A 27,273-nucleotide genomic window follows, 5' to 3' on the forward strand; every position below is an offset into this window, starting at 1 on the left:
ATAGTTTATTTCAAATGAATACTAAATGCACAATATAATTAAACCTAGAAATAGCAATTTATCCTATATATATATATGATAAACTTAAAAACGTAAAAATTAATTAATAATCTAAATAGGTCTGGTATAATAGTAAATGTGCACAATAACTTAAAATGGGTCTCACTCAGTACATCAATAATAAAATAAAAATGAAAACATCATATATTTTGCTCAAATAAAAAAAATTAATTAATAAGTTTTAATTTGATGAAATATTGTGAAGTTTGAAGTTTAAATTCTAATAGAATCAAAATCAAGTCAAATAAATCATTCAAAAAATGAAAACTTTTCAATTTGAACCTCATCAATTTTCAACTTTCAATTTTGGTTTAAAAGATTTTTATTGCTAAGTGACATATGTAGTGGGGCCCAATGTCAAAGAAAACTAGAAGTGCTCTAGCAGGCGACAGCTGAATAGAACTACAAAAACCATCAAGCCATTGCTTTACATGTACAATAACAACTAAACACCTGATATAACTCCTGCTCTCATCATTATCATCATGTCCAAGCTCCCACTCCATGTCTCCAATAGTATCAGCTATATTCTTGATCCTTCTTGGATCTCTCTTGCCTTTCATTCGTTACTTCTTACGCGGCGTCGGAAACTACAAAAATGGCTGGAAACTACCCCCTGGTCCCCGACCCCTACCAATCATTGGTAACCCCCACATGCTAGGAAACCTCCTTCTTCGATCCCTTTACCATTTAGCCAAAGAATATGGCCCCATCATGTCGTTAAGGCTAGGCTCTGTAAACATTGTGGTATCGTCTTCTAAAGCTGCTAAACTATTTCTTAAGACCAATGATGTCATTTTCGCTAGCCGTCCAAAACTCCAGGCTCCTCTCATGTCCTATGATTCCAAAGGCATGGCTTTCCCTAAATACAGTTTGCACTGGAGCTACATGAGGAAGTTGTCTGCACTACACCTTCTCAGTGTATCAAAAGTTGAGTCTTTTGCACCGATGAGAAGGGAAAAGCTGGGGTTACTGGTGGATTCATTGAAGAAAGCAGCAGCGGCGAAGGAGGTGGTGGATTTCAGTGCAAGGTTTGAGGCAGTAATACGGAACATGACTCATAAGATGGTGTTTGGAGGAAGTGACGTTGATGAGTTCGACCTGAAGTCTCTTATCATGGAAAATATGAACTTGGCAGGGCGTAATTGACCGTACAAGGGTATTGTAGCATAAAAAAAATACCGGAAGAGGGTGTGTTTATGTTAAATTACCAAAATGGTGCGAATAGAGCTGACTTGAAAAGCTAGTGCACCAAGACACTAGTCATAATAGCGTCCCAACGGCAAGACTCGAATATAAATAACATCCCAGTCTGAACGCTAGTTATAGTGACGTCCCACTATCAATACGTTAATATTACTAGCGTTCCAAGTCCCTTCACGTCAGCCATGCAGAACGTTTGTCAGCCATGCAGAAGATGGTATTTGGTCAGGCAGCAAGACAGTAATATAATTAGCATTCTCAGGTGTTCAAAAATTGCTAAATGATCCCGCAACAAGATGCTAATTATATTAGCATTCCTATGGCAGCAACATGATAATCATAATAGTGTCTCACTGCAATTGCAATACTAATTTATTTTTTTAGTAGTAGTACTATGCATTTGTCAAATGTAATTGTGTTTATACATTATAAAAATATTATAGTTGTACAGATTAAAAAATATTTATGTTAAAAATATTAAAGACTTATTATCGTATTGGAAGTTTTTTGTTTATTTTGTAAAATATGTTATTTTTATAAATTAAAAATATCTTAGTTTATAAATTAAAAATATTAATGTATAATATTTGAATTGGTACGTTTTATTTTTCCTAATGGGGAATATTTTTTGTTTATTTTTTAAAACATATTAAATTTGTAGATTTAAAAATATGTTAGTTTTATACATTGATTTATTTTTTAAATTCTGCTTTATTTTTTTAGTAGTAGTAACATTGATTTAATATTATACATTTGTGAAATTTAATTGTGTTTATACATTGTAAAAAAATTATAGTTGTACAGATTAAAAAATATTAATGTTAAAAATATTAATGGCTAATTATTGTATTGGAAATTTTTTGTTTATTTTGTAAAACATGCTTTTTTTTTTACAAATTAAAAAAAATTCTTAGTTTATAGATTAAAAATATTAATGTGTAATATTTGAATCAGTATGTTTATGTTTTATTTATCTTAATGGGGGCTTTTTTTGGTTTATTTTTTTAAAACATAATAGATTTATAGATTTAAAAATATGTTAGTTTTATAGATTAAAAAATATTAAAGTACAAAATTTATATTGTAAAATTTCTTTAAAAAAATATGTTATTTTGATAGATAAAAAAAATATTAAATTATAATATTTTCACCAACATATTATATGAGCAATAAGTAAAATTGTAGATATAAAAGATAAAAAGGAAGATATAAATTAAGGCATATATATAAATTAGCAAAACGTTTAAAAATGTAATATAATAAAACAAAATTAAAAGTTGCAGCATAATTAATATATAAAATAAGACAAGTATTCAAAAAAGTCATGTGCCATAGCTAAGTCTCCTTATACGTCTCATCGGTCAAAGAACTCAATATTGTCCCCCTTCTTCCAGATCTTGTGTATCACCTTATGTATCTTGGGGTTAGTTAGGTTGTCCTTCTTGTTGTCTTGATGATTCCCCCTTACAGTAGAATGTATAGCACTTTGTTCATAGTGTCTCGCACTAGAAGGAATATGACCTAAGGCACCAGACTGATATAGTGCAAAGTATTGTTCTGAACCATATCCACCAAATTGACTCGAAGCATAGTGTGATGGCCCGATGCTAGATAGTCTGCCAAAAGGAGCAAATAAGCAACTGAATGGTGTTTGCGACTATTGACTCTCAATGAAGTCAAACGTGGTACCACTCCACCTTTAAGATTGAAATGGCATCCATGTTGTTGTTGGGCCAGATATTGATGGGCTAGACACCCAACCAGTGTACTGTGCTGTGATAGTTTCTGAATATGGTTGGAATATTGTGGACGGACTAAGATCAGAAGGTGTAAGTGGCGAGGGAACTGGATCAGAAGGATCAGGCTCAGATAACGGGCAGCAAGGGTGGAATGCGATAGGTGGGAGCAAACATCACCAGGCAGAGAGGGTGGACGAAGTGGCTATTATCGACATTTAGTAGGACATGATCGACGTCGTCTGTGTGAGGACTCAAGCTGATTGACGAGTTGGTTCTCTTCCAATTCATTTACAAAGTTGTTGGTTGAAGTGCGAGCTGAGGAGGTGGTATTTGGCAAAGCTGACTTTCTTGCTCTGGAGTATTCATCAAATTCCTCAGTGTATACTTAACTTGTTCCACATTTTCAGTTGATGGGTTCTTTTATTTTAGCAAATAATCCTCGATTCTGTCCTCCTGTAAATATAAACATACATTTATTAATTTATATTTAACATTAAAAATTATATAATATGAATAATAGTAAGTAACTGGTATTCTAAATCATTACCACAGAACCAATAGCAGCTCCACTAATTGAGATCCAATATCTCACAACTCGATGGTACCACTCCATATATTCAAAATAATGGTGGAGTGGTTGTACCATTGTTACCCTTGAGCAATGAATTATTGTCACCTATTCCAATGATTAATATATATTGCATGGTGGTGCTCCTAATTACTCTCACTTAGTTGAAGAGTACTCTCGTGCAACTCATCTGTTTGCATCTATGGGTGTAGAATAGGTTGAACTAAATCAAACCGCTTGAGTATCCTATCAGCTTGGTGCCATTCAACAATATAGAAGCAAACTAATGGCACCATTGCCTTCCAAATGGGACGGCCTTGAACACAGATGTCTTGAAGCTCATCCAACGATTCATTAGTACATGATTCCCATGTAATCTGTAAGTTAATAGTAATAAAGCATTAAGTCAAGATAAATGCAAGGAAAAATGTAACATATTACTATTTTAACTATGATTATGGAAGTATGGTTTACATCTTGCGGGTGCATCCGGTTAAGGTTGTACTAGATTTGTGATAATACATGAGTTGTTACTTCAGTAATCTATCAAGCTCTACTCCACCTCTTAGTTGAAAAGAAAAATTTTGATGCAATACAATAAAAATCAATTTGTTCATTGCTTAATGGAAAGAAAATAAAAGTTTAGGGACATACCTAGCACCTAGTGGTGCATCATCCGATACTGATGGATCTTTTAATAATAGAGAGATTATTTTAAATCTCTCCCAAGCCCATATCTGCAAAATGAACAGGGGCCCTAAAATCTCCTTCGTTTCAGTGACTGCAACACGACATTGCTCCCAATAAAGGAAGGCTAAGCATGCTTTCCCCCAACTGTATGTCACAGTTTCCCTCAAGTCTTCTAAAAGGGGTAGGAACATCAAGTTCACATGTGAGTTTGTTTTATTCGAAAATATAGAACCAATGAGGTGTGAACATAGTTAAGTTATCTACATGATGTGGAATATCTCCAAACTCATCAGCAAGCCATGATAATTTCAATGTATGTCCTCTTATCATAGCCTGGGATGGTCTAGCTCCCAATAACATCTTACAAAGTGCTGGCCAGTCGGCCCTTGACATCCCAATTATAGGAAAACCATCTACTGGCAAATCGAAAATAATGCCTACATCTTGGAAAGTAATTACACACTCACCAATTGGCATTATAAATGTATAGGTCTCTAGTCTCCATTGCTCTACAAAGGCACTAATTAGGTGCCAATCAAGAGAAAAAAAATCCTAGTCGGGCAATACTAATAAATCCAAAATCTCGGAGATGAGAAACTATTCAGTCATCAATGTTAGAATGCAAGACGTTCCCCTGCCTCCTACAGGTAAGCATTTCATGTTCAATTGTACCATTCCAAATCTCTTCAGAATGGTGTTGTGGCTGGAGTTGAAGAAGTTGTGCATCAATCAACCCTGGAGTAATGTAATCTCTTCTTTGTTGTTGTCTAGCCATACCTATTCATTGTGGCAAATATACATTTTAAAATTGTATTTTGACAACTACAACAATACACATATACCTCTTGTACATTAATTAAGACACCAATGGTAATAAAAACAAGTAATAAAGTAATTATATTAATTAAAATTTTTCATTCATGCATTAATTATAAGTTTGAAATACATAGTCAATATAAAGATATAAGAAAAACATTGTTTAATAAATAAACAAAATATATACATATTGTTCATAACATTATAACTAACTAGGTCATCCTGACTATTTTATTAACTTGACATGATCTAATTAGCTCGTCATAAAGATCTTTCTCCAATTTGTAATCGATTTTAGGTAACACTGGCTTCACCAGAGTATGTTTGTTACTATCACGCATATTTATACCAGTCGATCGACACATGGTCTTCATGGCGACCTAACCAGCATACTCTTTCACAAAGCCTTTAAGTACTAGTAAATATGATGGGGAACAGTTAGCTTCCAATTTTCGCCATAAGTGATCGAGTATACCCTTATTGTGAATACAACTAAAAGCTGACCTCAAAGCCAAATATCTAAGTTTATCTGTTAATAGCTCTCATTCCCATATAATTTCTTGAATTAGTCCATTGACCTTTATCGTATGCCTCACAAGGCAAACTAGGTAATCCCCTGTACTTGAGATTGTTACTTCCATAGATAGATTAATCAAATTCTTAATTATAGCATGTACTTTTCTTGTTGTTATCGACTGACAATCCTTTTTGGAGTGAGCATTATAAGAGCCATGATTTTATCTAAGATAAAAACAAAAGGCAGCACAAATAAATAAATAAGAAAAACATAATAATGCAACCAATGTGTTTAATTATGTAATAAATGGAGCTATTAATGAGAGAGGGGTATGGGTGAGAGAAATTACAAAGTGGGGGTGAAATAGTTACTGGGACGCTGTTCAAATTAGAGTGTCGAAAGCAAGGTGCTGTTAATAATAGCGTGCAGAGTAAGGACGCTATTATTATCATTGTCCATGAAGGGCTGCAGTGATTCCCTGTTGCTCAGTCACATTAAGTAAATATTATAAGCAGTCATGGTAGTGATATTAGTTGCATGCTGAAGGTGGTGGCAAGTTGGGGACTTAAATTGAAAATTTAAGTCAAGGTGCTGATATCCTTTAGCAAGCAATAAATCTCACTGCCATGACTTAGGGGTGAGCAAATTTCGGTTCAAATTGAAAAATCGAACCGAATTAAATTAATTCGGTTCAATCGATTTGATTTTAAATTTTAATCAATTCGGTTCGGTATTATATTATAAAAATTTTGGTTATTTCAGTTCGGTTTGATTTTGAAGAGAAAAAATTAGGTTAAACCGAACCAAACCAAATAGTAATTTTATATATTCAAATCGAACCAAATCAAACCGAATTAATTTTTGAATTGATTTATTTTTATGGGGAATTTATAAATTATATTTAATTATATAAATATAAATTGTTTAATTTCATTGATTAATGGTTATTAGGTTTAAACCAAAGTCAAAATTAGACCAAATAACTTGAAAATCAAGTCTAAATTAAAAAATCAATCAAAAATCAAAACCGATCGGTTTGAACACTGAAATAGAATGGTTCAGTTCGATTCGATTTTTTATCAATTTCGGTTCTGTTCGATTTCTAAAATATATAATTTGGTTTTTATAATTTAATTTGGTTCGGTTTGGTTCGGTTAGAACCGAATGCTCACCCCTACCATGACTGCCATTAATATCCTTGATGTGACATGCATCCCTGCCTTGACGTTGATAATAATAGCGTCCCGACTCTACATGCTGTTACAAATATCAGTCTGCTCAGAGTAAGGATGCTAACTTTCCTAAGCAGATTATGTCCCAATACTTGTACCACCCTATTTCATCAATTCTCTCACCCACACCCCTCTCTTGTTAATTGTTTTTTTTTTAATTCATCCTTACGGTAAATAACTCCTTTTAATTCTAAAATTATAATTGGAAAACAAACACATCAAAAGGCAATAATTCATATTTAACAATGCATTACATATATCTTATAATCACAATAAATAAAGACTAAGTTAACATTGTACTATACTAAACCTAGCAACATAGTGGTAAGCAGTGTGGGAGATAATGTACAAAATCATTATCATCACCGTCACTAAAATAAAAAATCTCATCATCTTCCATGTTTAAGGTAGCTTCAGGTACGCTATTAACTTGTCCATATTTATGAATGGCATTCATTGTTTGTGAAATAGTTCAAGATGATTATTCATTATCTCATTCTCAGCACACAATTGTGCTTTACCTTTTTGGATACCTTTGATTGAATTCGTTTCTACCTCAGCTAATCGAACCATTGGGATTGGTAAATCATGAAATCTATAGTATGCTTCCAGTTCACAACGTGTCTCCCATAATCTCTCCCATTCATACTGTATAGCGATTGTAACTTTTTCAAAACTTGAAAGATTCTTTAAATGCTCACTTATAAATATATGGTTTGCGAATCCTTGTTGCAGACATGCATAACACTTCAGATTGACAAATGCTCTTTTATGACCATACTATGTACATCCATTAAGGTTTGTATATTTGTCCATTATATTTTCATTTGCTTTTTATTTGAAGTGTTTGGATGACTCTTATGTGATAAGACACAATTCATCTTCCTATGCATTAATCCCTGTTACATTTACACACATAAAATGAAAACATAAAAATAAACATAGTGCGCAACAATATATGGTAGTTAAAAAAAAATTAGAGGATTTGTTCAATACAATGTATTTGAAAAGAGTAATATAATTAATTAATGGTGTTCTTTCGCATGGGACAACTCTTTTTTGTATATCCTTATTCACAACAGAGCGAACAATGGATTTTAGACGTCTCCCTAGCTTTTCCATTCACCCTCCAATCCATTTCATTCTTCTTCCTTAATGATTTTGGTCTTCCTTTAGACCTTTTCCATGTTGGATCAGATATAAGAATTGGATCTTGTCTGTCAACCAATCATTATGATGTCTAAGTGCATGAAACTGTCACTCATAGCACTTAAGCGTTTGATCCAATGTATAATAATTTGAAATATATTGCTCATAATTAATTGATATTGATTGGTATGCTGCTATCACATGGAAACATGGAATGTGTATCTCTTAAAACTTTTCACACATGCATGTCCTTTCATCAAGTTTCACAACATGCTTCTTTCCAGATCCACCCTTCCAAACTTCAAATTCACCACAATTATGGTTAAACAATCTAGCATTAAGTGAGTTTGCTGCATTTAAAATTTTCAATTAAAAGTTTTTGACATGCTCGTGTAAATTTTAAGTGCAATTGCAGTTGCTCACAGAACGTCATTAGGCATGTGTTAAAATATTTGATACACTAGAAAAATATTTTCTGTACCATTATAGTTATTGGTAATGCATAGATCTCCTTGAGCATTCTATTAACGGACTCAATGGTATTGGTTGTCATGAAGCCATAATGTTTCCTTCCATCATGAGAACGTGTCCATTTGTCTAAAGGCATCTTTATGGCCCATTCAAACATGCTTGGATACTCGCTCTTGATTGTGTTCATGGACTCATAATTTTTTTTTCTACATTTAGTAGGCTATTACAAAAAACACTATTAATTCTTTACATTATGTGACAATGATTGCTTCAATTAAAGTTACGATAACTATTAAATTTAGATCACTAACCCGCCTTTCAAATAACTTCTTTCATATCAGTATTTTTAAACTTCATTTTATAATTACTGAGGATGTGTCTTAAGCAATATCTATTATTGTTGCTTGCGGCAATCCAAGGTGGGGGGGGGGGTGAATTGGGTATTAATTAAAAATTTGAAGGTTAGCTGGAGATTTTTGATAGAAGTGCACAAAAAAAGGAAGAAAAGAAAGAACACAAGAGATTTTATAGAAGTTCGGCTATCCCAATACCATGTCCTTTCCTCAAGGCCTTCTTTGAGAGTTAACTTCATTAAAATTCTTCTTTAGGTAAAGAATAAACCCTTTACAATCACCACAAGAGCAAACCCTTATTCTTTTATAAATCCCTTTACACTTAAGAGCAATTTAATGCTTTATTACACTTAAGTAACAATAAATGTTTACAATAACCTTGAACAAACTCTCAGAACAAAGAAATTATAGCTCAAACTATCAAGCTCTCAATAATCAATTATGGTAGCTTAAGCTCTAAAGAGAGAAAAGAGGAAGAAATCTTTTGAACATAATAAATTCTCAAAGAAATAGTTGTTGTCACTTCCCTCCAATCATAAATGGTCTCTATTTATAGTTTTGGCAAGAAAATGACTGTTAGAGGAACATTAAATGCAAATATAACTGTTCAACCACCCATAACCCTGTTTTATCAAGTTTTAAAAAACCATGTTTGGCTGCCGAAGTCTTTTACTTCAGTTGCCAAAGGTTGGGGTGCCAAAAAATGTTATTTAAAAAGTGAACTTCGGCTGCCGAAGTTCCCAGCTTTAGCTACCGAAGTGCTCACTAGACCAAAAAGGCAATTAGGCTTTAAAAATTCAAAACTATTATTTAAAGTGTGAACTTCAGCTACCAAAGTTTCCAACTCTGGCTGTCGAAGTGCTCTCTGGACAAAAGGCACAAAAGGGCACTTAAGCTTTAAAAACTCATAACTTTTTGATCCGAACTCGAATTTTCAATCCATTTGAACCGTTGGAAAGCTAATTTGATAAATTTTTCAATAAAAGCATTTTCAAAAAAAAAATTTCATTTATCAAAAGTAAAAATTTCATTTTACTCCCTCTTGGTCAAGAAAAGTTAAAAATAAAGACACTAAGAAATTTAGAGAAACTTAGACTTGAGCCAACATAACCAACCAATTGAGATTCACAAGATAAAAGAAAAAATTTACATTATAGTGTCTCCTTGATCTTTGCTTCAATTTCTTGCTCTCTCTCAATCTTAATTTGAAGCAATTTCTCAATTTTGAACTTGGGACCTACAATTTTAAAACAAATACTTCCAAAGTAGATTAGTAGCACACTAATTATTTACTATCATCAAAACATGGATTAAGACCCGTAGGTCCAACAATCTCCCCCTTTTTGATGACGATAAACAATTAGTGGATGAGGAAAATTAAACACAAGTGAAGTGTGTATTTTTCAGAAATTCTCCCCCTTTCAAAAACAATTTATGCTTCAATAATTAGAATTTGAAGAGCACATAAGAGAGGTTTTGACTCAATGAATGCAATGCCATAATGTCATAAGTCCTAGATGAATGATGATACAAAGATATTTCTAAATCAATAACAATCCAATAGATTAGAAAACATCATATAAATATACCAATATCATGTATGTATACCATGTATATACTATGTATAAAGGTATTTCTAGAATCTGGAGCTATACTTCCATTATCTACTAAAAAATGTATCCCACTAAAAGCATGTATACTATGTATTTATCATGTATAAAGCCTAGAATCTAGAATTATACATTTACTATCTACATATATCCCCCTTTTGGCATCATCAAAATACACTCCAAAGGAGAAGACGTACAATATTCTTTTTGACAAGGTTAGTATAAAAGAACTAGAGAAGCTTCTTTCTAAACTCCTGTAGACTATTCAAATCCAAAAGCATGAAGAGGTGTTTGGGTAGGCTGAGGACCCTTACTATATTCTCCCCTAGGTCACTTTTCACAAGCTCTCTTTTAATCCATAGAGATGAAAAAGCATTAGAGAGAGAACTACAAGAACTAAAATTTACACTATAAACAATATACCACATAGTGTAAGTGAAATAAGTGATAGACACAAGATTTTAATTCAGACAAGAGTGCAACACATGTTTAGACCAATTATTTATGTTTAAAATAGGAGCACAATCAACCATACTCAATAAAAATTACTAACAAGTTCATGATATCAACAATCATTAAAGATGTAAATTTGATGTAAAACCATGTTTTTTGAAATACTTATGCAAAAACTATTAATAGTGAAATTATTTCACAGATGCCAATCATTGATGCACAATATCAATAATATGTCAGAAAAGAACCAAAGGATAAATCTAAGTAACAATTTTAGTGATTCAAATTAGATTGGAGCGTTTCAACCACAAAGAGAGTGTGAGGCAGCAATTGTAAATATAGAAAAGTAGCATTAAGCCAAAATGTAGCATCAATAGTAAGAGTATAGAATGTAGCAACTTTAACAAAATAGGTTCAATATCCTCTTTTTGCATAAAACAACAATACAAGTACAATAGTTTCATTTGATCAGTATTAATGAGCTAGATTTCATGCCAAAAAGAGCATAAGAATTGATTTCATAGAATTTATAGTTTTCAAGCAGAAGGAATCAAAGAGTCATGTCTCTTGACAAGTTCCCACAAAATAGACATATTGTTTTCATGTGAACAATAAATTATAATATGTATGCAACATCATAAAGCAAGCATAGGTATGAACCATTAAGTAAAAAAGAAATCTAACTAATCAACAAGAAAGATCAATAACTTAAATTCCGCAAAATTTCAATATTGGACTTCAGAATCTATGATGCCATAAACACACACACATACACACACACACACACACACATGTACATATATACATATACTCAGTAGCCAACACCTTTGAAAATGAGTGAATTGAAGAGTAAAACAAAGAAAATATTGAGTAAAAACTGAATATACGAGAGGGAGAGGCAATGGTGTTTAGAAGAGATGATTTGAAGGTGAAGCGCAAAGGAGAAAATAAATAAAGGGCCACCAAAAATGTCGAAGAAAGGTGAAGAAGGGTTTTTATAAACTCCATGTTCGGCAGCCAAAAAGAAGACTTTCGGCTGCCACAACAGCTTCTGCCCATTTTCAAAAATTAGGATTTTAAGGTTCGATAGCTGGAATAAGGACTTTCGACTGCCTAAAGTACCTGAGTCTGAAATTTTAAAACACATTTTCAGGGCCATGGCAACATCAAAAACCTTTTCTTTTTAAATAAATAAAACTTCTAACACATAAAAATTTTGAAAAACATTGAGACAAATCTTAAAACACCAAATATACACCAATTTAACAAGAATTTTCAAAAAGTATATACACATTCAATCATCACAATTTTAAGCATTAAAGTTATCAAGCATGCCTAATTCTCTTTTAATGAAATTAAATCTATCTTCACATAAAGGTTTTGTAAATATATCAGCTAATTGGTGATTAGTGTCAACAAACTCAAGAACAACATCACCATTCAACACATGATCATGTATAAAATAATGTCTAATGTCTATATGCTTGGTTCTAAAATGTTGCACGGGGTTCTTGGTCAAATTGATTGCACTTGTGTTATTATATTTAATAGGAATGTGATCAAGAGACACTTTGAAGTCCCATAATTGTTGTTTGATCCAAAGAATTTGACTACAACAAAGACCTACAGCCACATATTCTGCTTCAGCCATGAAAAGTGCAACCGAGTTTTGTTTCTTGCTATACCAAGAAACTAAAGAGTATCCTAGGAGTTAACAAGTTCTTGAGGTACTCTTCCTATCAAGGATGCTTTCAGCAAAGTCGACATCCGAGTAGGAACACAAATCAAAAGATGCTTTTCTAGGATACCATAGACCTAAATGTAATAAGCCATTCAAGTAATTGAGAATGCTTTTAATAGCATGCAAATGAGACTCTTTAGGACGCGATTGAAAACGTGTACATAAATATACAAAAAACATGATGTCTGGTCTACCCGTCGTGAGGTATAAGAGACTACTGATCATACCTCTATAGAGCTTTTTATCAATTAGTTTTCCTTTTTCATCCTTGTTAAGTTTGGAGTTTGTGCTCATTAGAGTTCTACCTGGTTTGCTATTCTCCATCCCAAACTTCTTGATCAACTCTTTAGTGTACTTGCTTGGTTGATGAAGATGCCATCCTTAGCTTGCTTAATTTGAAGCCCAAGGAAGAACTTGAATTCTCCCATTATGCTCATCTCAAACTCACTCTTCAAGGTGTTAGCAAACTCTTTACATAAACACTCATTAGTAGCACCAAATATAATATCATCAATATATATTTGTACTAAAAGGATGTCATTTTCATGATTTTTAACAAAAAGAGTTGTATTAACTTTTCCTTTTGAAAAACCATTTATTTGCAAAAGAAAGTTACTAAGTCTTTCATACCAAGCTCTAGGAGCTTGTTTCAAGCCATACAAGGCTTTAGTCAATTTAAAAACATAGTTTAGAAACTCATAATTTTTAAAACCAGGAGGTTGCTCAACATATACCTCCTCATCAATAAAGCCATTTAGAAAAGCACTTTTAACATCTATTTGAAAAAGTTTAAAATTCATGTATGATGCATATGCAAGAAAAATTCTAATGGCTTCTAATATAGCTACAGGGGTAAAAGTTTCATCAAAGTTAATGCCCTCCTCTTGGTTATAGCCTTTATTCCTACTTATGTTTCCATTCTCATCTAACTTATTTCTAAACACCCATTTAGTGCCTATGGATGGATGGTCCTTTGGCCTAGGAACTAAGGTCCAAACATTATTTCTTTCAAATTAGTTGAGTTCCTCTTGCATTGCAAGCACCCAACCCTCATCATTTATGGCCTCATCTATGCTTTTAGGTTTTATTTGAGAGATAAATGCAAGGTTATTACATATATTTCTAAGAGAGGATCTAGTTGTTACCCCTTTTGATGTATCACCAATGATTAGGTCCTTAGGATGATCCTTCTTAAAGGTCCAATCTTTAGGTAGATCTTTTTAAACTCCTTGATGAGGAACTAGTTGACTTAGTTGCTCTTGAAGCTCAACTTCATCATCTCCCAAATCCTTTAAGGGATCTTCCTTAAGTTAATCTTGATCTTTACTAAATTGAGGATCTCTAAGAGTCAACTCATCAAAATTACTTACAACATCATCATCATAAGAAATATCATTTCTAGGAACAAAGGGGTTAGCTTTATCAAATACAACATACATTGACTCTTCAATAACTAAAGTTCTTTTATTAAAGACTCTATATGCCTTACTAGATATGGAGTACCCCAAGAAGATACTTTCATTGGTTTTAGATCCAATTTTATCTAGATTATCTTTAATATTCAAAATGAAGCACTTACAACTAAAAACTCTAAAATAACCTACTTTAGGTTTATTGCCATTCCATAGCTCATAAGGAGTTTTCTTTAAAATAGGTTTAATCAAAACTCTATGTGAAACATAACAAGCCGTATTAATGGCTTTCGCCCAAAAATAAGTAGGCATGTTATATTCATTTAACATAGTCTTCCCCATGTCTAAAAGAGTTCTATTTTTTCTTTCAACAATACCATTTTTTTAGGGAGTCCTAGGAGAAGAAAAGTTATGAGTGATCCCTAGTGAGTTATAAAATTTTTCAAATCTCTCATTTTCAAATTCTCTACCATGATCACTCCTAATAGAAGAAATTTGAAAACCTTTTTTATTTTGAACCTTTTTTGAAAATCTCTTAAAAAGATCAAAACATTCATCCTTATGAGCAAGGAATGCAACCCAAGTATATCTAGAATAGTCATCAATAATCACAAAAGTGAAATATGCACCACCTAAGCTAGCTACTTTAGTAGGATAAAATAAATCCATATGCAATAATTGAAGAGGTCTAAAAGTGGATATCTTATGAGTAGATTTAAAAGAGCTCTTGACTTGCTTACCCATTTGGCATGTACCACACACCTTGTCCTTTTGAAATTTGATCTATGGAAGCCCATCAACTAGCTATCCTGGTTCAAGTTTGCAGGAAGGTCCATGCTAGCAGGTGCAAGCCTTATATGCTAAGTCCAAGAGTCAACACTAATAGAAATAAAATACTTGACATCTTTGTTAGACAAAGCATACAAATCAATAACATAAATATTTTCAATTCTTTCACCAATAAATAACATTTTGTTATCACACATTTTAGACACAAAGCAAGATTTAGACTAAAAAATGACTCTACAACCCTTATCACACAATTAACTAACACTAAGCAAATTATGTTTTAAACCATCAACCAAGAGTACTTTGTCAAGAATAGGGGAGTTTTCCTTATCAATGTTACCTATCCTCACAATTTTACCTTTACCATTGTCACCAAAGGTTACTTGCCCACCTCCATCTTTCTTTTCAAGTGAAAGGAAAAGGTCGGCATTTTCGGTCATGTGTCTTGAACATCCATTATTCAAATACCACTTGCTTTCAAGCTTTGAGAATTTCAAACACACCTACACAAGACAATTTAATTTACTTTAGGTACCCAAATGTACGTGGGTCCTTGGGGGTTAGTGGTTCCATCATTTGAATAAAATGTTCTAACATATCCAAGATGGATATTTCTAATGGCACACCTATAGTTGGTGTGACCGAATTTGCCACGATAGTGACATTGACCATTAAACCTTTTAATTCTTGGTTGTATGAAAGTGTGCACATGGTCTCATGTGACCATTCTTTTTATGTCCATTATGTGCATGTGAGCATGAGGCATGGTGAGTGTGATGATAGTTATGAGGCTTAGTAGCATGTCCCTTATGGTGGTTTGGCCTAGATGCAACTTTCCTAGATGAATATGTCCTATTTGCATTTTTTCTAGGAACATGATGATGATATGAGGTCTTTCTAGGTTCATTGCCACTAGATTACTTTGGTTCTTGTCCTTTAGGATTGGACACCTTTGAACTAGGCACTTAGAGACTAGGCTCACTAGAACTAGATGCTTTAACAAATATAGTCTTAGAAAGAGGTGCTTGAGCAAATTTGCTATAGCCAAGTCCATACTTGATGCTAGGAGACCTTTGAGAGTCCAAAATTGCATCAAGTTTATCCATTCCTTTAGCAAATTTGGAAAGAGAAGTTTTTAGCTCAATAATTTCATTTTTCAACTTCTCATTTTCTAATGAGAGCTCATCTAAGGATTTTTGCATGCTATTATCTAAAGGTCTATCATCCTTAGATGAAGTCTCATTCTCTTTCTTTAAACTAGCAAGCTCACTTTTCAATCGTTTATTTTTCTTATGACTTAATTCTAGTTTATCATTCATAACTTTAAGAGCACTAACTAGCTCATCATAAGAAAATTTAACAACATCATCATTTAAAGTTACCTCATTGGAGCTTTTTCTCATTGCCATGAAGTACATTTGGGCAACTTGATCACCAATCTCCTCATCTTTGGAGTCACTTGGTTCATCCCATGTTGCTTCAAGTGCCTTCTTCTTGAATTTCATGAAAGGCTTCTTCAATTTGGAATAATCCGTTCTAATGTGACCCAGCTTGTTGCATTCAAAGTATATGGGAGGATCCTTCTTGCTACTTTTACCCTTGTCCTTTTTAAAATTCTTCTTTGAGATGAATTTCTTATTTTGGAAGAGCATCTTCCTTATTCTCCTTGCCACTAAAGCCAAATCTTCCTCATCATACTCATCATCTTCATCACTTGAGTTTTCGAAAGATACTTAAAGGCAATGTTCTTCTTGATCTTGTTGGGTTCCTCCACTTGCTCTTTTTTTAAGGTCATCTCATAGTCAATGAGATTTCCCAAGAGAGGTTACTTTGGGTAGCCACTCCTTAAGAAGACTTCTTAGTATCTTCTTTACTAGGTCCTCATTTGTGAATGTCTTCCCAAGAGATTTGATTCCCCCCATGATCTCCACAAATCTATCATACATTTGACTTGCGGTTTCATCTGACTTCATCTTGAATAACTCATATTGATAGATGAGGGAATCCATCTTATTCTCTTTTACCTGGCTAGTACCCTCATGAGTGACTACCAAAGCATCCCAAATTTCTTTTGCTGTGGACTTCATACAAACCTTATTATATACACTTCTACTTAGTGCACAAAATAAAACATGAATGCCTGTATCATTTAGTGCTACTCTTCTTTTTTCTTTCTCACTCCATTCATCCTTTGGCTTAGCTACATGCACACTATCTACTATTTTAGTTGGGGTGAATGGCCCATTTTCAATAACATCCCACAAATTAACACCTTCTGATTTTAGGAAATAATAAATTTTATTTTTTCAATACAACAAGTCATTATCATCAAAAAAAGGAGATCTCACCACTGATTGACCTTCTTGTGCATTGAGTGTTGCCACTTATCTTTGCTCCAAGATGATTAAATCTTTATTGAATGGATACTTGCTCTGATACCACTTATTGTCCCTTATGGCAACTCAAGAGGGGGGAGGGTGAATTGGGTGTTAATTAAAAATTTGAAGGCTAGTTGGAGATTTCCAATGGAAATGCATAAGAAAAGGAAGAAAAGAAAGAATACAAGAGATTTTATAGAGGTTCAGCTATCTCAAGCCTACATTCTCTCTTTAAGGCCCTCCTTGAGAGTTAACTCTACTAAAATTTTTCTTTGAGGGAAGAATAAACCTCTTATAATCACCATAAGAGCAAACCCTTGCTCTTTTACAAATCCCTTTACACTCAAGAGCAATTTAATGCTCTATTACACTCAAGTAACAATAAATCCTCACAACAACCTTAAACAAACTCTCAGAATAAAGAAATTACAGCTCAAACTATCAAACTTTCAATAATCAATTATGGTAGCTCAAGTTCTAGAGAGAGAGAAGAGGAAAAAATCTTTTGAGCACAATAAATTCTCAAAGAAATAGTTATTGTCACTTCCTTCCAGCAATAAATGGTATCTATTTATAGTTTTGGCAAGAAAATGACCGTTGGGGGTACATTAAATGCAAATATAGCCATTCAGCTACCTAAAACCCTATTTTGTCGAGTTTCAGAAACTCAAGTTCGGCTGTCAAAGTCTTTTACTTCGATTGCCGAAGGTTGGGACGTCAAAAAATGTCATTTAAACAGTGAACTTCGGCTAAAGGTTGGGACGTCAAAAAACGTCATTTAAACAGTGAACTTCGGCTGCCTAAGTTCCCAACTTCGGCTACCAAAGTGCTTCCTGAATAAAAAAGGCACTTAGACTTTAAAAACTCAAAAACCATCATTTAAAGTATGAACTTCGGCTGTCGAAGTTCCCAACTTTGGTTGCCGAAGTGCTCTCCGGACAAAAAAGGCACAAAAGAGCACTTAGGCTTTAAAAACTCATAACTTTTTGACCCAAACTTGGATTTTCACTCTGTCTGAACCATTGGAAAGCTAATTTGATAAAATTTTAAATGAAAATACTTTCAAAAACAAATTTGCATATCTCAAAAGTGAAAATTTCATTTTACTCCCCCTTGGTCAAGAAAAAGTTAAAAATAGAAATAGTAAGAAATTTAGAGAAACCTAGACTTGAGCTAACATAACCAACCAGTTGAGATTTATAAGATAAAAAAAAAAAAAATTACATTGTAGTGTCTCCTTGATCTTTGCTTCAATTTTTTGCTCCCTCTCAATCTTGATTTGAAGCAATTTATCAATTTTGAACTTGAGACCTACAATCTTAATACAAACACTTTCAAAATATATTAGTAGCACATTAATTATTTATTATCATTAAAACATAGATTAAGACCCCTAGGTCTAACATCTATGATATCCATCAGAAGGTTGCCTTCAATCTTGCTGCATTGCCTTTTTAATAGATATGCCTATCTAATATAACACAAATACCTTTATGATCTATCACAAACACCCTCAAACAAGACATGAACCAATCCCAATTTTTCACAATCAACTATTGCCTACGCAATTGGAAAAATGTGGTTATTGCCATCTAGTGTCGTCGCACAAAATAAGCACCCTTTGTACTTTCCATATAAAAATGTTAAGTTTATGAAAATAACCTCTAAAAATAACTGGCCGACAATGCTTAAATCCTTCAATTATTTGTTTATACGCCTAAAACATTCCATCAAAAACTCAATATTCAGGATCTAATTTATTATTAATAAAAAGAGAGTTATCTTCAGTCAAGAACGAGCAATTAGGGTTGTGTTTGCACAAAGCATTCATGAATCGACACAATCCTCCATAAGATTCTTACCAACCACTAACGATCTTAACAATTGCCTAGTGTCTAGCCTTCTAGGTCTTCCAATAACTCGACATATATCCAACCTTATCTTTGATTTATGCTTGTAACATAGCTATCTTCACACTTGGTTGTTCTCGTACAATAGCTTGGATGAACTCAGATATAAATCAACTATCCAATTACCTATGGTCTTGCGAGAGTGATGGATTAACACATTTATGGTGTCCGTTATATTGTGTAATTTTTCATATATCACATCCTTCCCGCCATGATGCATGCATCCTCCATTTACAATTGCTATTTCTATCTTTGCACCTGATGGCATATGTTCTACTCTTTGTCTCATCATTACAAAACTCATGGTGCCTAAGTAAATAATATTCTTTGGCAGCTTTTTGGATGGACTCTCTAGAAGGGAATAACATTCCAACTTCAAACTCCTTTTATGGATCCCACATTGAACTACATGGCAGTTTTGACCATGGATCAACCGTTAGTAATTAAAAATTAATTTCAAAGTAAGGCAGAGGAGGAACAAGCGGCATTATTGGGTTCACAACATAAGTGTTGTAATACAAAGGCAAGTCTAATAGTAGGCCATTATGATGATCAACATCCTCAATTATGTCTGTGTCATCATTGTCAATCCATTCTTCTTTATAATCCTCTTCGTCCTCATCATCATTCAGATAATAATCACTGTTAGGAGCAGATTCTGAATTGTTCACCAATCGACTTGGACAAATATATGCACCTTCTTTAGTCATCCCTATCACTTTCTCCTCAACTGTATTGCCATCAATTTGAGACAATTGATAGCATAAAATGGTCTCATCACTTTTATCCTTATAAGCACCTGGATTAGTGGAACCAACATTTAATGGTCCCGCTTCATCAACATCATATTCGGATGCATCCAGTTGAAAAATGTCAATATATAATTCAATTGATGACATACCTCCAATTTCATTAATGAAGTGAAACATCATATTTACATCATCATCTTTAGCCAAGCTCATGCAATCCCATTTCACTGAACCATCTCCTACAATGGGTTGTGTGAATAAGATATTCGATATAAATTCATGTCCAGCTTTAAAACCAATTCTACGCACTATTTTCATACCTAAAGTATCAAAATCCAGGCGTCTACCAGTAGTAATGACCGTAGATGAACCCCCACAATAGTCATAGCCTAAATCATCCATAATAATTTCAATATCCCATTATAAAATAGTAAAAGATGGAATTGACATTTTCTGATTAAATAAGAACTAAATTATTTAAATGAAGCATAACAAAAATTATCATTAATAGCATTCAATAAGGTTGAAAGAAAAAAAAAAAAAACCGAATGAAGATCTGGTTCTGTTTAACATTTCAAGTTGGAATTATTACAACTAGTTATAACCACTACAACTGTACGCATAAATGGTCAAATTCACTACAAGTATTCAATTGTATTTTTTTTTAAAAAAAAAAAACCTAACTGGATGAAAATTCAGTTCAATTTAACATTACAAATCGAAATTATCAGAACCGATAAGAATCGCTACAACTTGCACCATAAATGATCCAGTTTACAATAAGTATTCAATTTTATTTATTGCAAAAAAAACAAATTAAACCGAACCAGATGCAGATCTGGTTCGATTTACTATTACAACTCAGAATTATTAGAACCAGTAATAATCGCAACAACTATTAGCATAAATGGTCTAGTTCACAACAAGTATTCAAATTTATTTGTTAAAAAAAAAATGAACCGGATGAAGATCCTGTTTGATTTAACATTACAACTTAGAATTATCAGAATCGGTATGAATTGCTACAATTGTCTAGATAAACAATCAGGTTCACCACATTTTTTTTTTTTTGCTTTTTTTTTCTTTAAGTATTATATTTTTGCAAACTACTGTAATTATTGTATTTTTATAAATTTTACATATTATATTTTTATCAACTTAAACTATTATTGTAGGTTAATGTAAAATTATTTATTCAACTTATTAAATTATTATATTTTTTATATGAAACTTAAAATTTAATTAATATACAACTTATTTTCGGATATAATTTATATTTTTTTATTAATTTTATATTACATTTTTTCTACATTCTTTAGTATAATATATTATAAACTCAATTTTGGACGAATTTTTTCTTTTTTATATAGCTTTTACAAATTTTTCTAAAGTTAAACTTTTATTTTAGGTTAATATAAATTTTTGTATTCAACTTATTAAACTATTTTTTTTTTGTAATACAAAAATTACATTTTGTGAATATAAAATTTATTTTCGGCTATTTCTTATATTTCTAATTTTTTCATTTTTTAAATATTATCTTAATAATATAAATTTATATTATATTTTTTATACATTCTTTAGTATAATATATTATATAATCACTTTTCTATTAATTTTTTTTCTTTTTTTTATAGCTTTTACTAATTTTTATAAACTTAAACTATTATTTTAGTTTAAACTAAATTTTTCTATTCAACTTATTAAACTATTATATTTTGTTATACAAAAATTACATATTATTTAATATAAAATTTATTTTTGTCCATAATTTAGATTTATAATTTTTTCATTTTTTTGAATATTATCTTAATACTATAAATTTATATTATATTTTCTCTACATTCTTTACTATTATTTATTAAAAACTCAAATTTCTATTAATTTTTCTTTTTTTCAATAACTTTTACTAATTTTAATAGTATTATACTATTACTATATACATACATACATTCATATATATATATATATATATTATTAAAAATAATTCCTACTATGCATTAGTTAAGTTGAGTCCACTAAGTCAGTAAGAATGCAAATTTAAACCTTAATAACTTCAAGTACATCCATTCTTGGCCACCGAAGTATTTTATATACTCACAACTTCACATGCTTAACAATTATTTTAAGAAAATCTCTTAAACCAAATACATCATCTCTATATAACCATAGCAAATAATGTAAGTGTTTAAAATTTCTTAAATAATTGCCCTAGTGGAGAGCAATAATGCAATTTTCAAATTACACCATCACCAACTTAATCATTTTGCTGGAAGATTTTCTTGGCCGACTTAATTAATTTTGGTCTCATTTTGCACATTAGCCATTTTCATGTATATCTTATGTACATCATGAACATATATATCACACATACATATATTTATACAATGGTAATGTAAAAGGCATAATTATGGACTATTCTATGGGAATTCAATCCTGGCCACAAGGATTGAATTCAAGGACATCCTAGGTTAACATTCATTTATTTGCAAGTTGTTCACAATTCTTCAACTCTTGAAGGTTACGCTCTCACTAATCTCCATCAATGTATAAAGCTCCATTTCTTCTTGTAAATCTACCATAGCCAATTACAACATTTATCCTTGGCATTCTAAGGTGAAAATTATAATGAAAATTGAGCATACAAGTTCAAATAAATAAATTACAATTTAACGCTATCACAACAAACTTATGATACAACCCATGTAAAAATTAAAATTAATTATTACAATCCCATAGAAATGAATAAGAGTAACATTACATTGGTCTCCTAAAGTCCATGATCACCTTTCATGCCATTTCCACATTCATCACATGAATATACTATTTAATTTTAAATACCTAATATTCAAAATTAAATCTACCATATATGAATAACATTCACAATCATATTATATTGATGTTGGGACTTAGATAAACATTTTAATTACCAAGAAAAGTTATAAAAGTTGATCAAACACAATGTTCATAACATTAGCCTTATGGAAATTCCACCTTGGCCATTAAGTACTTTAATCAATTTTCATGATTTTTCTTGGATTCCAATGGTTCCAAACAACATGTTATACATGTCTAACACCATAAAATAAGTCAACAAAAAAAAATTGTTTGCAAAATTCTCAATTTTTGTTGAATTGAATGTGAGCATGGTCTCACTGATACATGCATTTTGCATAGTTATTTAGGTTTAATTTCATGGCCATTTTACTTGATTGTTAGTCACTTTTAGCTAATTTTATTAGCTATTTAGATAGTTTTTTATGATTGTCAATTTTTGGATTAATTTGTAATTTTACTTTGTTTTGTAGGAAAAATGGTGTTTTTGAGGGATTAAAAAGAAATTATACCAGTGATGAGTGATTTCTACAGCCAAAGATATCAAAAACAAGTTTGAAAGTTGAATTATGCAGTGGCCAAATTGCACATAACTTGCCGCATAAGTTGTGCAGTTCTGCACAGGGAGAAGAAGCAATTTTTCCATTCCTACCGAAATCTGTATAAGTCACTGCATGACTTATGCAGACGTTGCTTATGCAGCTTCACACAGAGGGCTCAGAAACCTGCCGAAAACTGCATAAGGGAGTGCATAACTTATGCAGTCCACTTATGCAGTTTTATAGAGTCTTAATAATGAGCTGGCAGAAGATTCCCACATGAAAACACACCTCAAACACACCATTTTAGGGCTACTTGTCAGAAAAAGATATAAATAGGCCCTTATCTCATTTTAGAAGAGGAGAGGAGACAAAAAAAGGAGCAACAGCAGGGGAAGAGTCAGAAATTAGAGAGCAAAACGTCACCTCTCCATTTCTAGACTAGATTTGAAGTTTTCTTCTTTTCTTGCATATTTCTTACCTTTCTTGTATCGGGTTTCTTTAGTTTTAGTTTATTTTCATGATTTATTTCCTCTTTTACTTAGAATTTCTTATGTTAAACATGGATTGTGAGTAGTCTTCTTTGATTCTGGAGTAAGGATGTAATATTTTAGTCATTTTTGTAGATTTAAACTGGGTTAGTCCCAATTTAATGAAATTTATGAGGTTTAATCCATTTCTTGTGTACTTATTCACATGCTTAATGAAGGGCCCCATTAAGTTATATTCTTAATCCTTAGTTGAAGCACCGAAAGGAGAAAACCAAGTGATAGTTAATCAAGAAATTGGACTTAATTAACTTAGATCTAAAAATAGACTAAGGGTTAAGAGGGTTTTAATAGATTGATTAAAGAACCTAATGGGTCTTGGTTAATTTTAACTCCACGAAAGTAGAATTAAGTTAATTAAGGCACTCTTTGTCTCACTCGAAAGAGTTTTCAAAGGATTTTAGAATTAATCTCCTTTAAACCCATAAATTTCATGGATTGGGCTAGCTAGGGAAAATCCCAAAATGACTTAAATATGAACCCTTAACTCCAGAATCGTCTTTTATCAATTATTGCTTGGAATTTTACTTTTGAGTGTTTAGTTTAATCTCATTTTATTAATTTTCATTATTAATATTATCATTATTTGAATTTAGTTTTGTATTTTCATACCTTATGCTTCAAATTCCTAAATTTCTTTTATTAATTTGATTAAAATACAATTTTAACATATTTTATTTTACATCAAAAATTCAATTGAAAACACAACTCTCCGTGGGGACGATATCTTTTTCTATACTACTTTAACGACCCGTGCACTTGCAGTTGGGACACATCAAGTTTTTGGTGCTGTTATCAGGGAGTTGTTTATTTAAGATTGAATTCTTGATTATTTTAGTTGTTTATAGTTTTATCTTTGTTATCTTTTCATTTTGTGTTTGTTTGTTCTTTTTAGGTACTCTTAATCTTTTATGAGAAGAGCTAGAAGCACAAGTGACACATCCTTATTAGTTAATCCTGAAATTGAGAAGTTTTGTAGAGCCAACAAGAAAGAAACCTGAAGAAGAAAAGAAGCATTGAGAGCAGCTAAAATTGAACAAGAAATGGCTGAAGAAAGAGTTGGAATCGGTGGTGATAATGCTGAAAATGATCAAAACAATTAAAATGCAGCTCATGGTGAAGAAGTTGTAAATGCTAATGTGCCTAGGGGAAGTATGATGGATCATGCATTTCCTCATTTTGATGACTTAAGAGAGAGTATAGCAAGACCAAGAATTGATGCAAATAGTTACAAGATGGATTTTGGAGTACTACAAATGATTCAGAATTCTCAATTCGGAGGTCATCCTTTAGAAAATCCTCATACTCATCTTAAGAAGTTTGTTATGATCTGTGACATGCAAAAGCAGCCAGGAGTGTCTGATGATGCAGCAAGGCTAAAATTATTTCCGTTCTTTTTGAAAGATAGAGCATTGGATTGGCCTGATTCTTTACCTCACAACTCAATTACAAATTGGGAGCAGCTCACTGATGCATTTCTTGCCCAATACTTTCCACCTAGAAAAACTCAAGAGTTGAGGAATCAAATGATTGCTTTTAGACCAAGAGAAGATGAGACTCTTTATGAGTCATGGATGAGATGGAAGGAGTTGGAGAGACAATGTCCACATCATGCCATTCCTAAATGGATGATAAACCAGAATTTTTACACAAATATCACTCCTGCTATCAGAGGAATCATTGATGCTCAAACTAGAGGGGAATTCATCATTAAGCATGAAGATGAAGCTTATGAGTTGTTAGAGAAAATAGCAAAGAACAGTCATCTATGGAGTAGTCCAAGAGGGTCAACTCCAACTCAAAAAAGGCAAGTTGCTGGAATGTATGAGCTTGATTCATTCAACATGATCAATGCCAAATTTGATGCACTCACTAATGTCCTTGCTAAGAAAATGGAGGATTTAAGTATGCTAGTCAGTTCATCATCATGCTCTGGAAGTTCTCAACAAGTTGCTTATGCAAAGGAACAATGAGCTGTGGAGTAGATTATCCTTCTTATGCTTGGAGGAATCATCCCAATTTTTCATGGGGGAATCAGCAAAATCAAGCTTCAACTCAGAACTTTCCACCACAATAACAAGGGCATCAATACCAACAACCTAGGCAACCACCACCTAGTTTTCAGCAAAAGAATGCAAATCCTGCACCTCTACCAAAACAGCAAGAACAAAGTTCTACCACAGAAGCTTTATTACAACAAATTCTTGCTAACTAAACTAAGCATGATGAAGAGATGAGAGAGATGAAAGCAAGGCTGGAACAAATGCAAACACACAATAGGATGCTGGAAAATCAAATTGCACAACAAGCATGCTCATCAAGTACCAAATCTATGGGGAAACTTCCTAGTCAAACAGAAAATCCAAGGGAGCAATGTCATGCCATCACACTGAAGAGTGGTAAAATAGTGCATACTGAGAAGAGTGAAAAAGTTGAGAAGAGAGAAAATGAGAAAGATGTTGAGAGAGATGAAAAGCAAAAGAGTGAAAAAGGGAGTGCAAGAAAAGGTAAAGAGGAGGTTGGAGAGAAAGAAGAGAAATATATACCTCCAGAGCTTTACAAGCCACAGCTTCCCTTTCCACAGAGATTTCAAAAAGCCAAGCGTGATAAGCAATTTGGGAAGTTCTTAGAGGTTTTGAAGAAGCTATATATAAATGTGCCTTTTATCGATGCTCTTTCCCAAATGCCTTCTCATGCTAAGTTTCTAAAAGAAATTCTCTCAAATAAGAGGAGACTTGAAGATTATGAGGCTGTAGCCTTAACTGAGGAATGCAGTGCTATCCTCTAAAGGAAACTTCCTCCAAAGCTCAAGGATCCAGGGAGTTTTTCAATTCCATGCCACATTGGGGAATCATGTTCTATAAAAGCTTTATGTGATTTAGAGGCTAGTGTAAGCCTTATGCCCCTCTCCATCTATGAGAAGCTCAACATGGGAGATCTTAAGCCAACCCACATTTCTCTTCAGTTGGCAAACAGATCAATTAAGTATCCAGAAGGGATCTTGGAGAATGTACCACTGAAGGTTGGAAAATTCTATATCCCAGTTGACTTTTTCATTTTGGACATGGAAGAGGATTCTCATATGCCAATCATTTTGGGGAGGCCTTTCCTAGCTACAGCTGGTGCTTTGATTTACGTGAAAGGTGAAAAGCTTACTCTCAGAGTCGGAGAGGATCATTTAGTCTTCAACATTGGCAATGATAAGAAGAAGCAACATGAAGATGTAGACTTTTATTTGAGAATTGATATAGTTGATGAGTTAGTAAAAGAGCACTTTAGAAAGAGCTATCCGAAGGCTTCTCTTGAAAGTTGTCTTATCCATGAAGGGAGTGTCAATGATGAAAATCCAAAAGAGGCTGCATTTGCACAACATTTGAACAGTAATCCACCTTGTCCTATGGCACCAATCTTTCAAGTTGAGCAAGTGGAGAAAAGTGAAGCAAAACAACCATCTCTCAAAGAAAAAGATGCACCAAAGGTTGTCAAGAAAGAAATGGTTGGATTTTTAGAC

General features: G+C 32.6%; 1 non-coding gene and 1 pseudogene across 1 annotated transcript; one reads left to right on the forward strand and one right to left on the reverse strand.

Moving 5' to 3' along the window:
* Nucleotides 1-564: 564 nt before the first annotated feature.
* LOC110664699 (cytochrome P450 CYP736A12-like) overlaps nucleotides 565-27,273 on the forward strand; it is a 37,219-nt pseudogene continuing 10,510 nt past the window's right edge.
* On the reverse strand, nucleotides 25,273-25,380 carry LOC131183643 (small nucleolar RNA R71). Its single transcript, XR_009151683.1, has one exon. It is a non-coding gene; the product is annotated as a small nucleolar RNA R71 (small nucleolar RNA).

This window comes from Hevea brasiliensis, chromosome 9 (assembly GCF_030052815.1).
Source record: "Hevea brasiliensis isolate MT/VB/25A 57/8 chromosome 9, ASM3005281v1, whole genome shotgun sequence".
NCBI classification, from domain to species: domain Eukaryota; kingdom Viridiplantae; phylum Streptophyta; class Magnoliopsida; order Malpighiales; family Euphorbiaceae; genus Hevea; species Hevea brasiliensis.